The sequence below is a fragment of the Canis lupus genome, chromosome 33 (genome assembly GCF_011100685.1).
Source record: "Canis lupus familiaris isolate Mischka breed German Shepherd chromosome 33, alternate assembly UU_Cfam_GSD_1.0, whole genome shotgun sequence".
Classification (NCBI taxonomy): domain Eukaryota; kingdom Metazoa; phylum Chordata; class Mammalia; order Carnivora; family Canidae; genus Canis; species Canis lupus.
This window is the reverse complement of record NC_049254.1, coordinates 12,619,994-12,632,087: the sequence shown is the minus strand read 5'-3', so window position 1 is coordinate 12,632,087 and position 12,094 is coordinate 12,619,994. Positions and strand designations below refer to the sequence as shown.

Genomic DNA, 12,094 nt, shown 5'->3' with positions numbered 1-12,094 from the left:
TTCTCTAAATGTTGGAATCCGTTCTGTATATGGATCCTTTAGGATTTGATATTACAAATAGGAACACTGTGTTTTGTTTATGGTTTAGTCAGATTTTTTATACTGCTTTACATAAGGCAAATATTCTCATCTCTCAGGCTATTGAACTACTCTGGCTAGCCTGCTTTCAGCAAGGTATCCGATTGCTACATAATTAGGAGGCATATTTCTGCTATTGAAAAAAGTCTTAACCTGCCTTCTCCCCTTAAAAGAATTTTTTTTATGTGTGTGTTTATTTCTGGATCCAGAGCTCTTTTAGAAGGGTATGAAGGCTGATTTCAGGTAAACAAGATTTTAATATTATTCAACTAAATGAAATATTTGTAATTCATTTCCCTTTTAATGCATAATCTAACTAAATATATATATAGTAACTAAATATATACCATTACAGGTTGAACAGATTGTTATGAATCTTCCCATGGTTATCATCAAAAATGCAAAATAATATCCCTAAGTTATTTTGATCCACATGATTATTGATATTGGTTTTAGTGTCACTGTAGTTACTACTGAACTGAGAAACCCATTTTCAATAACCATAGTGATTTAGTGGGTATATGATAAGACATTTTAAAATAACTTCAGTTTTATTCCCCACATGCAATTTATATGAAATATCATATAGAACAGTTTATATGAAATATCAGGAGCAATTTATATGAAATATCATATAAAATATTATTTATATAATTGTACATTGGGCCATCCATTGTTTGAATGCAAACTGTTTCTAGAGTGGTGTTTGAAAATGTCTTTGTAGTTTGCTAATAGTTACCTTTTTAAAGTATGAAATTGTTTACATTTGCCAAGCAGTATTATTTAGAAAGACCTTTCATTCAAACATTTGTTGATGGCTATATATATATATATATATATATATATATACTGTTTTCTAGCGTTAATGAAGATAATGGATTTCTTGAACAAAATGTTTAAGGAACTCCTTTAAATTCATACATCTAGAAAGAGGATTCAAAGTTAGGGCTCCTATTCATTCTACTATAATTTTTAATATATTGCACTATATTCATCAGAACTTTTCTTAACACTCTTTCAAAAGTAAATTAACTTGGGACCCCTGGGTGGCTCAGTGGTTTAGAGCCTGCCTTCAGCCCAGGGTGTGATCCTGGAGTCCCGGGATGGAGTCCCACGTCAGGCTCCCTGCATGGAACCTGCTTCTCCCTCTGCCTGTGTCTCTGCCTCTCTCTCTCTCTCTCTCTCTCTCTGTCTCTCTCTCTCTCTGTGTCTCATGAATAAATAAATCAATAATTTAAAAAAAAAGTAAAGTAACTCAAATTGTTTCAGTTATCTCAAATTCCACATCAGTGCCTGGAGTTTAAATTTTTCATATTTGTCCACATAAAAGAGTCATGGTTACTTTTGCTTTGACACTAATAATTGTTTCGGTGGCAATTTTTGTGGAAAGCATACTCGCTGATGACAGTGTTTTTTTTCTTTTGCACATCTATAAAAATAGGAAGGAACATAGGTTATAAACCACTTGTATTTATTTTCTCCCTTTACATGAACATTACTTATAGACTTTTTCAGAACACAGACTAGTTTTTTGAGCCTAGCACACTAGGCGGTAAAAATCCTGGGTGTGTGGACATTTAAATCGAGGGAGAGCTAGCTGGATCCTGCTTTTGTTTCTATGCCACTCCTTTCTGACTCACAAATACACTGGATAACTATAAGGCTGGTCTGATCCAATTGTGTTCTTGGGTGTCACTGCACGCCCTCCTTTCGACGAATGTTTGGCAGAGGATTTGAGTGCAGAATCTGGCATCTTGGCAGCATGTACTCATGGCTTGAATTAAAAAGAAAGAAAAAAGTTTTTTGAACTTAGTACAAATTTATCTTTTCATCATTTAATTCCTTCAGCCACTAGTCACCTGTTTTGTTCTGTTTTTTTTTTTTTTTTTTTTTTTTTTAACCTGAAGCAGCTCATACATTGGTACATTTAATTTTACTGGTCAGTATAACTAATATTTCATTCTTAATGAGCAAATTGAATTTAGAAGGTCAGTATCATAAATAACTGCTTTTTGTTGTTCGAAGGCATAGTTTGTATCTTTGCAAGCCAGTTATTGGTTAGAGATTTTTTCCCTTAGATTTGTTAACTTTCTTTTTATATCACAAGTCTTCTGTGTTTTAGGATATGTGTCATAAATTATATTAGCCATTCTCCACTTTGCTGGTTTTAACTTTGTTCTGTGGGTACTTAGTCTTTTAAATGTTCCAGAAAATCATTATTTTTCATTTTGATTTGTTGGAGGTGAAATCCATTTACTGAATGAAAAGTCATTCTGAAATCACAATGATTTTCTTTCTTTGTTTTGTTCTGCTTGTCCAATTTTGTTACAATAGACAGTAGCAAGAAGTTAGAATCTCCTGGAAGCGAAATAATGATATTAAGGAGAAATGCCAATAAGAATAATAATGTGGGGGCACCTGGGTGGCTCAGTGAGGTAAGCATCGGTCTTCAGCTCGGGTCATAGTCCCGGGGTGCTGGGATCAAGCCCTGCATCAGGCTGGGCTCTCTGCTCAGTGGGGACCCTGCTTCTCCCTCTCCCCCTGCCTGCCACTCCCTCTGCTTATGCCCTCTCTCGTGTTCTCTCTCACTGTCAAATAAATAAATAAGTAAATAAGTAAATAAATACAATCTTTTTAAAAAGAGAAAAATAATTTGAAGTTTAATAATTTTCCATCAAGATATTAAAGTTAAAGGATAAAGAAGAGGATTCTTTTGGTCATGCTCAGAATCTCTCATGACCCAAATATTATCTAGTAGACAAAATGTAAGATTTCAAATTAATATGAAAACAAATTATTTTACCTGACATTTTAAAAAATTTAAATTCATTTAGTCAATATACATTATATCATTATTTTCAGATGTAGAGTTCAGTGATTCATCAGTTGCATATAACACTCAGCATTCATCACATGCCCTCCTTAATGCCCGTCACCCAGTTACTCCATCCCCCTCACTCCGCATCCCTCCAGCATCCTGGCATTTTTTTTTCCTATTTAGAAAGATAGTCTTCCCTTTATTGTGTCAGAAAGTAGTAGAAGTTCAAAGGAAATGATTTCAAAGAAATTATGCTAAAAATATCTTTTCGATATTCTGCATGGCAGTGTTTTCAATAAAAGTCAAACATCATCAAGTCGAGTTATATGTAAACATATATACTTTAAAAGTGATTATTTGCTTCTTTGTACAAATATAAATGTTCTTAGCCTCTACACTCTGTTTATGTGCATTAGAGAAAATGACAGCATCCCTCTCTGCTTATTCAGTGTCCAATCTGCGGCTTCAGCTACTAACAAGCGTCATTTAGCATTAGACTGACTCAAACTAAATTATACTGAGAATAATTTAATATGAAGGGTATTACAAGTTCAGTGAAGAATGAATTGTATTAGTAAAGAAAAACTATGAAATAATGAATTATTATGAACATAATATATCACTTTGAAATATTTTATTAAATTTTTTTATTTTCAGAAAGAAAAAAAGTACAGCATAAATATAATAATGTTTCAATCACCTCTGTAACCATGTAAGAGGAATAATTTAAAAAAAAAGATATTGTGAAGTTTTAGATTTACTTCGCCAAAATGCCCTTTATTTAGCTATATCATAGCTGGATGTTTGGGTGGGAAAAGTTTGCCCATAGTTTAAATCATATAGCCTCTTATTCATGTAGAAAATTATATAGCTAATCCATATTTCTCATGACTTAGCAATTTGGGGTCTTGATAGAATTTTATATTTTATATCACTGAAATGTTACTTTCACATAATTCACTTAGTTCCTGGACTCCTTTAAGTACTTTTGGTTCCCTAAATGTTCCATGCTTTCTGTTCCTTGCTGTGGGGATTTGTATTGTCTGTTCTTTCCAGCTTGACTGTCTTCTACCTCAACTCTTTTTCACAGGTTGTTCCAAAGTAGTCATAACATACCTTTCTCACCTCTGTTAATGTCCACAGCACCACATTGTAATGCCTTATTTAGTTGTCTGTTTTACCTGTAGGCTGAGCTATATAGACCATACCAATGTAATAAGAGATGGCCCTTAATAACTCCGTAAGTATTTGTAGGATGAATGGGAGTTAAAAATGGGTGCTTTGTAATGTTGCTGAACTTCATCTTTTTTTTTTTTCAAAAAGTCTACTTTCAACCCTATAAATAATATGAAGATAATAAAAGGAACTGGAGCACCTGGATGGCTCAATAGGTTAAGTGTCAGCCTTTGGCTCAGGTCATGATCCCAGGATCCTGGGATGGAGCCCCACATTGGGCTCCTAGCTCAGCCCAGAGTCTGCTTCTCCCTCCTCCTCTCCCCTCCCTCAGCCCTCCTCCTGCTTGTGCTCTCTCTCAAATAAGTAAATAAAAAAATTTATTAAAAAAATAATAAAAGGAAGTAATGATTACTGATATCATGCTGCTATGGGCTAGGCAAGAAGCCAGTGCTTTCTGTAACATATCAGAGACAAAATCATCAGTAATTTTTGATCCCGTCTTTGGCAAGTGAATAGTAATAATCTCAGTGTAATTATTAATCTCAACCCCTCCCTAACCCTGTTGTTATATGCTAATCTCTAAAAACCACACTCAAGCCTGTAAAGCTGAAGGCCAAAATAAAATCATGATGTGAAAAACATACAAATAAAACATTCTTGGGATAATTTATATGTTTTAAAAACTATTTCTGTCCAGTGGTATTATATCAAACTATGTCCTTCTCATACATGATAAATTATGAATGTAATAGGCAGTACATATATTTTTGATGGATCAAGTCCTAAAATGTAGTCACCAATGAATGTAGAGGAGATTCAGAGCAGTCTGGAGAATAATGGATTTTTCACCCCGCCCACATAGTCTCTGACAAGAGAACCAATGTTGTCTGTGCATTTTATATTTCTACTAACGCATTTTATATTTTTGTTTTTTATATAGTTTTGTGGTTAACCATCCTCCTCATACTTCCTATCCTCTGTCAGATTTTAAATTCTTAGAGAAAGGCATATCATATTTTTTTCTCTTCTGTCAATTTCAATAATTTTTGTCTGTATACAGAAATGAAGCTGCTGAGCCACAATCAGTAGTTAAAATTGGCTTTTCTATTGCTAGGGATAGGTTCTTATCCAACCAATTACATACTCTCAGCTGTTTTGATCAGCAGTGCATTAACACATATGAACATACACAGTGGCTTTCCATGTAGGTTATGAGACCCTAGAACAAAGCAATATGTGTAACTCTATAAAGGTTACAATCTGGATGAAGCTTAGTTAGCAGAACTCACTAATCAGGGAAACTAACTAAATAACTCATACCATGGTCAAAGCTCTCCCTCAAGAAAAACTGATGAATTGCTTACTAATATAATTCCTATATGTTTATATTAATGTTTCACGCTATAGATAGTATAGGACAATCTTATAGAGTTCTGTTGTGATGATAATAAATATTCAGAATCATGCAATTAATGAAAAAAACGTTCTCATTTTCCTTCGGTCTTACTTAAAGGAAAATAATCTCCATGTTGGTTCACATATATGTTTTTACCTCAACTTTATTATGTCTCAGTGAAATAGCAATTAAAACAGCATGTTCAGCATGTTAACCTTATCAAAGCTTAAGATACAGTCCTAGCATTTTGCATATTTCCTACTCAATTCATGCATAGATATCCTTTGAAAGGATACAGAGAAACCCAAGTCCTTATATAAGGTAGAGAAGCACGACTGCTAACCTCCAGTAGGTTCTTCAAATGTAATTCCTTGGATGCTCATGCAGAACATAAGGGCATGGAAGTCTAAATGATGATAGCAGCTCACACATCCTAGTGATTTCAGACCGATGGCAGGCTTTTGCCCCCCTTGGAAATACGTTAGGTAGCAGTTGATGAAAAATGGAAAAACAGAGGGATGTACATATAAATGTACTATTTATAACAAATGTCACACATGGTTTCCAAATGGATTTTTCATAGAGCATGAAATTATATGAAGACTGCTTCCAAATTGTTTGAAATTATTTGAGCTCAGTTGCCAACCCAATAAATTATACTTTGAAAAATAATTATTTGTATCTTAATTCCTTCCTTTTTTTGGAACTGATAATTATGATTCAGGATTTCAACAAACAGGGCTTACTTTAGATGAAAATGGAATCTGTACATTGTAAATTATTAAAATAAATCTCTAAAAAACATGCCAAACTTTTACAGTAATTCTCCTTTTAACATAGTTACTTGATCTAAAAGAGCCCACATCCCTGTATCTGTTAGTTTCCAAGTTCTTTTACAATTAATCCCAGTGGAAATGGTTGTCATTCATAAGAGCAAGAAGCAAATAAAAATATCTATAACAATGTTGTTTATAAAATTATCAAAATGTGGTCATTTATTGACTTGAGACTTCTCTTCTTAGAACTAAGAGCAAGCTAGAGATAGCAGGCTTCTCAAGCAGTAAAAAACATTAATCTCCATAACAGCATTATGAATACTTTCTCTTGAGAAAGAGTTGGTAAATTATATTAGTTAATAAAAAAAATTTATTTTCCCCCAATATCATTGGTGGGAAATTGTTTACTGCTACATTATCTGTTCTTCTAATTTTGTGTGTGTGTGTGTGTGTGTGTGTGTGTGTGTGTGTGTGTGTGTTGGAAATGGGGGAGAGAGAGGTGGATTTAATGGCTTGGGCCAATTCTTCCAGCATGGCTAAGTAGGGTCTTCAAACTGTTGAAAACTGCCTGCCATTTGGTTTCTCTATTAGAAGTTAAAGGAAGCAGGTCAAAAGAGGAGAGGCTGTGAGCAGCAAATCACAAATTTGGCCTTTTCAATTCAAAATTGAGGTAACTTAGTAAAGGATGTTTGTAAGCCTGTTCAAAGATAATGTATATCCAGAGGGAAGATCACTCTTGTAGGATTGTGAATTTTTCAGTTTTGTTTTTAAATTTAATATTCAAAATAACATTTAAACCATTATCACAAATGGGGCATACAATATATATTTACCAGAAATTTCTACATATATTACCTTACTATTTTATGGATGAATGGTAGTTTATAGGTTTCAGAATATGTTAAAGTCATTTAGAAAATGTTTTCATTTTCTTTTCCTTAAAGTTAATATCTCTTCTGAATGCTATTTACTTTGTGATATCCTCTTTCTAACCTTCATTCCAATTTATGGCTTATCCTTATGCATATTCTTGCTTGAGCACTCTACCTAAAGAATATTCTAGAAGGAAAGTAATATAAGCATCTTAAACAAATCTCTGTATAGAATATGTGGGGAGGAGAAATGGGCCAATGAATAGAGTCTGTTGGGGGATGGATTACTTGCATTTAATTGTCTTCCTTTTATTTGTATAGCATTTATAGTATTATTTTGCAGTGTAATTATTTTTACTTAGGAATTCATGCAAAATGGCATTAAATTTTAAGCACCACTGCATAACATTTTTATCTTTGGTTAGCATTTCAAGAAGGCTGAGGAAGCATTATTTGTGCTTGCCCATCTCTAACTCCCTGAGTTAAGAACTATACCATCAGAGAAAAAAAATAAGGGTGGTATTAAATGATCTTCCTCTCTCTGTTTTTCCAGAGACTCAAGGCTTAAAGCATTTTAAATAATACAAATATCACCCACTACCCAGTGTCAAGGCTCATTTCCCCCTGCTCACAGGGATTGGGCTCAATAATGTTCACCCTAAATAATGTCCAGTGCTCTAGGACGGCCATTCACAGGATCCCTTTCTGAGTCTCTACAATAGATGACGAAAAGTATGATGAGTGGTGCAGGACCTGAAGAGCTGGGGAAATAGCCAGGATTCTTCTAATGTTGTTTTCACTCTGATCTCATAATTTCTCAAGTTAATAAGAGAACAGAGCTACCATTTGGAGTTGGAATTAAGGAAACGAAGAGAGCTCCCAGTGTTCCCTGGTAAACTTCCCTCTTCCTCCAGGTGGGTTTAAATGGATCTCAAATGTGGAGTTTGACTGGTTTCATAATACAGATCAAACAAAGTTTTAATTTTGTTTGATAAATGAAAGCTCTACTGTGATTTGGTACAGATGTAGGAATTGATATTGACTCTCTTAAATAAATGATTTTTTCAAAATGTTCTGAGTTTAGCTAGGATTCTCTGAGGACCTTATTTGAGTCTTTGGTTGGCAGTAAGATCATCCTAACTGATGAACTCAGCTTTACTTTTCTCTTTAATACATTTTCTATAAAGAGTCTTTTCCAGGTAAATTGATTGCTTTATAATGATTATTAGCAGGTCACTTTACAAAAACATTACATTTGTTTTATGAATGCCACCTTTTGTATGTCGCTTTGTAGACATTAGTAATACTCCTGACTTATCATAAGATTGACATGAATTTGAATTATTTCCCCAGTGCAGATCTTCCTTCATTTTTAATGGAGTTGTATCTTGATAAACCCATCTTAAATAAAAAATACCATAAGTCAAAAAAATGCACTTGATGCACCCAATTTACTAAATATCAGAGCTTAGCCTAGCCCACCTTAAATGTGCTCAGAACAACTACATTAGCCTACACTTGGCCAAAGATCTAACACAAAGCCTATTTTATGAGAAAAAAATCTTGACTATCTCATGCTATTTACTGAATACTGTACTGAAAGTGAAAAACTAAATGTTATATGGTACAGAATGGTTGTAAATGTATCGGTCATTTACCCTCATGTTGTGTGGCTGATGGGAGCTGCGGCTGGCTGCCACTGCCCAGCGTCACCAGACAGTATTGGATAGAATATTGCTAGCCTGGGAAAGATCAAACTTTAAAATTAAAAGTACAGTTTCTACTAAATGTGTATTGCCTTCACACTATCATAAAGTTGAAAGGTGGTTAAAATGAACCATCGTAAGTCAGGAACCATCTGCCACCCATTGTGCTGTTGCATCCACCCATTTTCCAGAATGGAATGATCTACACAATGTGATTTTTAAAGACATCCTACAAGGCTGAATGTTGCATGTAATCTTACCCAACCTGGTGCCAGCAATTCCACCAACATACATTCTTTTGGTTTTTTGGTGTTACCCAAATTTAAAATCCCTGTTTAAAATAGTTTCTCTGTAATATTGTCTGCCAACTACACTTCAGTAAAAGAATAAAATAGGTAATTAAGTAAATAGATAAGTAAGTTAATAAGTAAATCAATAAATAAAATGTATCTTTGGGAGGCACAACATCTTTAACTACCACAAATAATATTTTTAAAAAGATTGTGTGATAGTATTACATGGAAAGGTCCTTGTAGTACCTAAAAAGAGAAGTCAGCTGTTTGTTATGGGAGGAAAGATTGAAGAGGATAAATATAAAACTATCAAAGGCATATACATTGTCTACATATAATTCTATGTACGCTTTTCTCTTGGTCTTCTTGCAATAAAATGAAAACACCTATTTGAGAATATTCCAGGTGAATCAGAATGAATGGTGTGCATGTATGTGTGTGTGTGTGTGTTGAATCTGTTTTCATAATATGTCTCCACCTCTTTCTTGACTCTGTAGCTGCTAATCTGCTCTTTTCTGTAATTTGTCACTTCAAGAATATTATGTAGATGGAATCATGTAGTATGTATACTTTCAGGGATTTTTTTTCATTCAGCATAATTCTCTAGAGATTCATCTAAGTTTTTGTGTGTACCTATAGTTCATTTTTATTGCGTGGTAGTATCGCATGGTATGAATGTACCATGGTTTCTTTAACCATTTACCTGTTAAAGGTCATCTGAATTGTTTCCCGTTTTTGGCTAATATGAATAAAACTACTATAAAAATTCATGTATAGGTTTTTGCGTGACATTAAGTCTTCATTTCTTTGAGATATATGACAGAGGGCAGTTACTAGTCATATGATAGTTACATGTTTAGTTTTTAAGAAACTGGGAAGCTGTTTTCTAGAGTGGATTTGCATTCCTACAAGCAATGTAGGAGGAATCCAGTTTGTCCACATTTTTGCCATCATTTAATATTGCCAAAATATTTTATTTTAGCCATTCTGATAAGTGTATGTTGATATCACATTGAAGTTTTAATCCCATTTTCCTAATTTATAAGTCATTTAACATTGCTTCATATGCTTATTTTCTTTTTCTTTTTCTTTTTTTTTTTTTTTTTTTTTTTTTGCTTATTTTCCATCTACATATCATCTTTGGTGAATTTTTTTTCTTTAGCTCAATTTTCTAATTGGATTGTTTACATTTTTACTTGGTATTGATATATATATAATTCTTGTATATTGCTGAATTCTATTTGCTAAATTTTGTTAAGAAATTTACATTTATATTCATGAGGGATATTGTTCTCTCATTTTCTTTGATTATATTGCCTTTTTTTGATTTTGGTATGAGAGTAATATCAACTTCATAAAATCAATTGAGAAGTCTTTTTCCTTCTATTTCCTACAAGCAAAGCTCTACTAGACCTGTTTCTTTCTTTTTTTTTTTTTTAAGATTGTATTTATTTATTCATGGGAGACACAGAGAGAGAGAGAGAGAGAGAGAAGAGACATAGGCAGAGAGAGGAAACAGGCTCCATGCAGGGAGCCCGATGTGGGACTCAATCCCAGATCTCTGGGATCACGCCCTGGGCTGAAGGCAGGCGCTCAACCACTGAGCCACTCAGGCATCCCAGTCCTGTTTCAATAGATCAAAACATTCATGTGTGAATTTTCAAATGTTCATCTCTGGGTGAGTCAAGGTGTGTGTGTGTGTGTGTATGAATGCATAGTGAGCCTATTGCTGACTATGACCTCATAGGATTATATAATAAGCTTCTGATAGCTTGAATTACTTCTGAAATATCTCTTGAAAATAGGGATGTTATATCTATGAATTCTTACTACATGACTAAGAGAAAGAAGGGTGAAAATTATTATTATTAATTTTTAGTAATAGAGAATTATTCCATAACAAGTTCTAAAATGTAGCTCTTTTTGATTAAAACACTTCACAGAAATACCCAAATTGACTTGAAATTATCTACTCAGACAAAAATAGGGCAGGATAAGGCAATAAAAAGAATAAGCATAAGGAACGTGTAAACACATTATAAAATGGCAGTGTCTCATTTTTCCTACATTTGGCACTGGAATTTTGGCTGCACTAGTCAAATAGGGTCACTTAAGCTAGATATTTTATGTAACATCTGGATGGATTTTTATAACTTAGAACATCATAAGGAAGACAATGAAGTTTCACTTGATAGTAAGTGAAACTACGGAATATGAACATTGAACTCTGATTCTCCCAGCACAGTCTCTTAAAAGTTATTACAAAAAAGATAATATAAATATAGATAGCTATGATAATCTCCAAATTCTTCCTAGCTAAGAAATTGATGAAAGCCTTTAAACTATTATGGACCTTTCTCTTCCCTGCATTATTCAGATTCTGTTCATACTTCAGTGATATCCCATAGTATAGTGTTCCTTCTTGTTTTATTCTGAGATTTTTGCTCTCTGGATTAGATTTTTTTTGTAATTTTTCGTAGATCTATTCATGTATTCTTAGATACTTGTTAATATAATTATGTACTGAATCTTTGTACAATATAAGATGCTAGTGATGTTTTGTATTCTTCTAACATGCTCTGAATCAATCTTCCTAGAGTATATTCCACAGAACACTATTCTCATGAAATATTCTATACCCATCACAAGAAAAATATTTTTAAAATTGGATACTAAATTGAGCTAGGCATTAGGAATATAACATGAAAAGGAGGCTTTCCTGTTGGATAAAATAAAAATTCCTAGGTTATAATTCCTATATTTTTTTCTGGTGGTAGACTAAAAGGTTGATTGATTGATTGATTTACTTTTAGTAATCTCCACAACAGATATGGGGCTCGAACTCATGATCCAGAGATCAAGAGTCACATGTTCTATCTGACTGAGCCAGCCAGGTATCCAAAAAATATTTTACATTTTAAACAATATTTTCTTCTCAAATACATATTGGGTCTGGGGAGCATAATGTGAAATTGTGAA

At 33.5% G+C, this 12,094-nt stretch overlaps 1 long non-coding RNA gene across 11 annotated transcripts in view; it reads left to right on the top strand.

The window, feature by feature from the left end:
• LOC102156904 overlaps positions 1 to 12,094 on the top strand; it is a 336,233-nt gene that overhangs the window by 92,367 nt on the left and 231,772 nt on the right. The gene's annotated exons all lie outside the window — the stretch shown is intronic.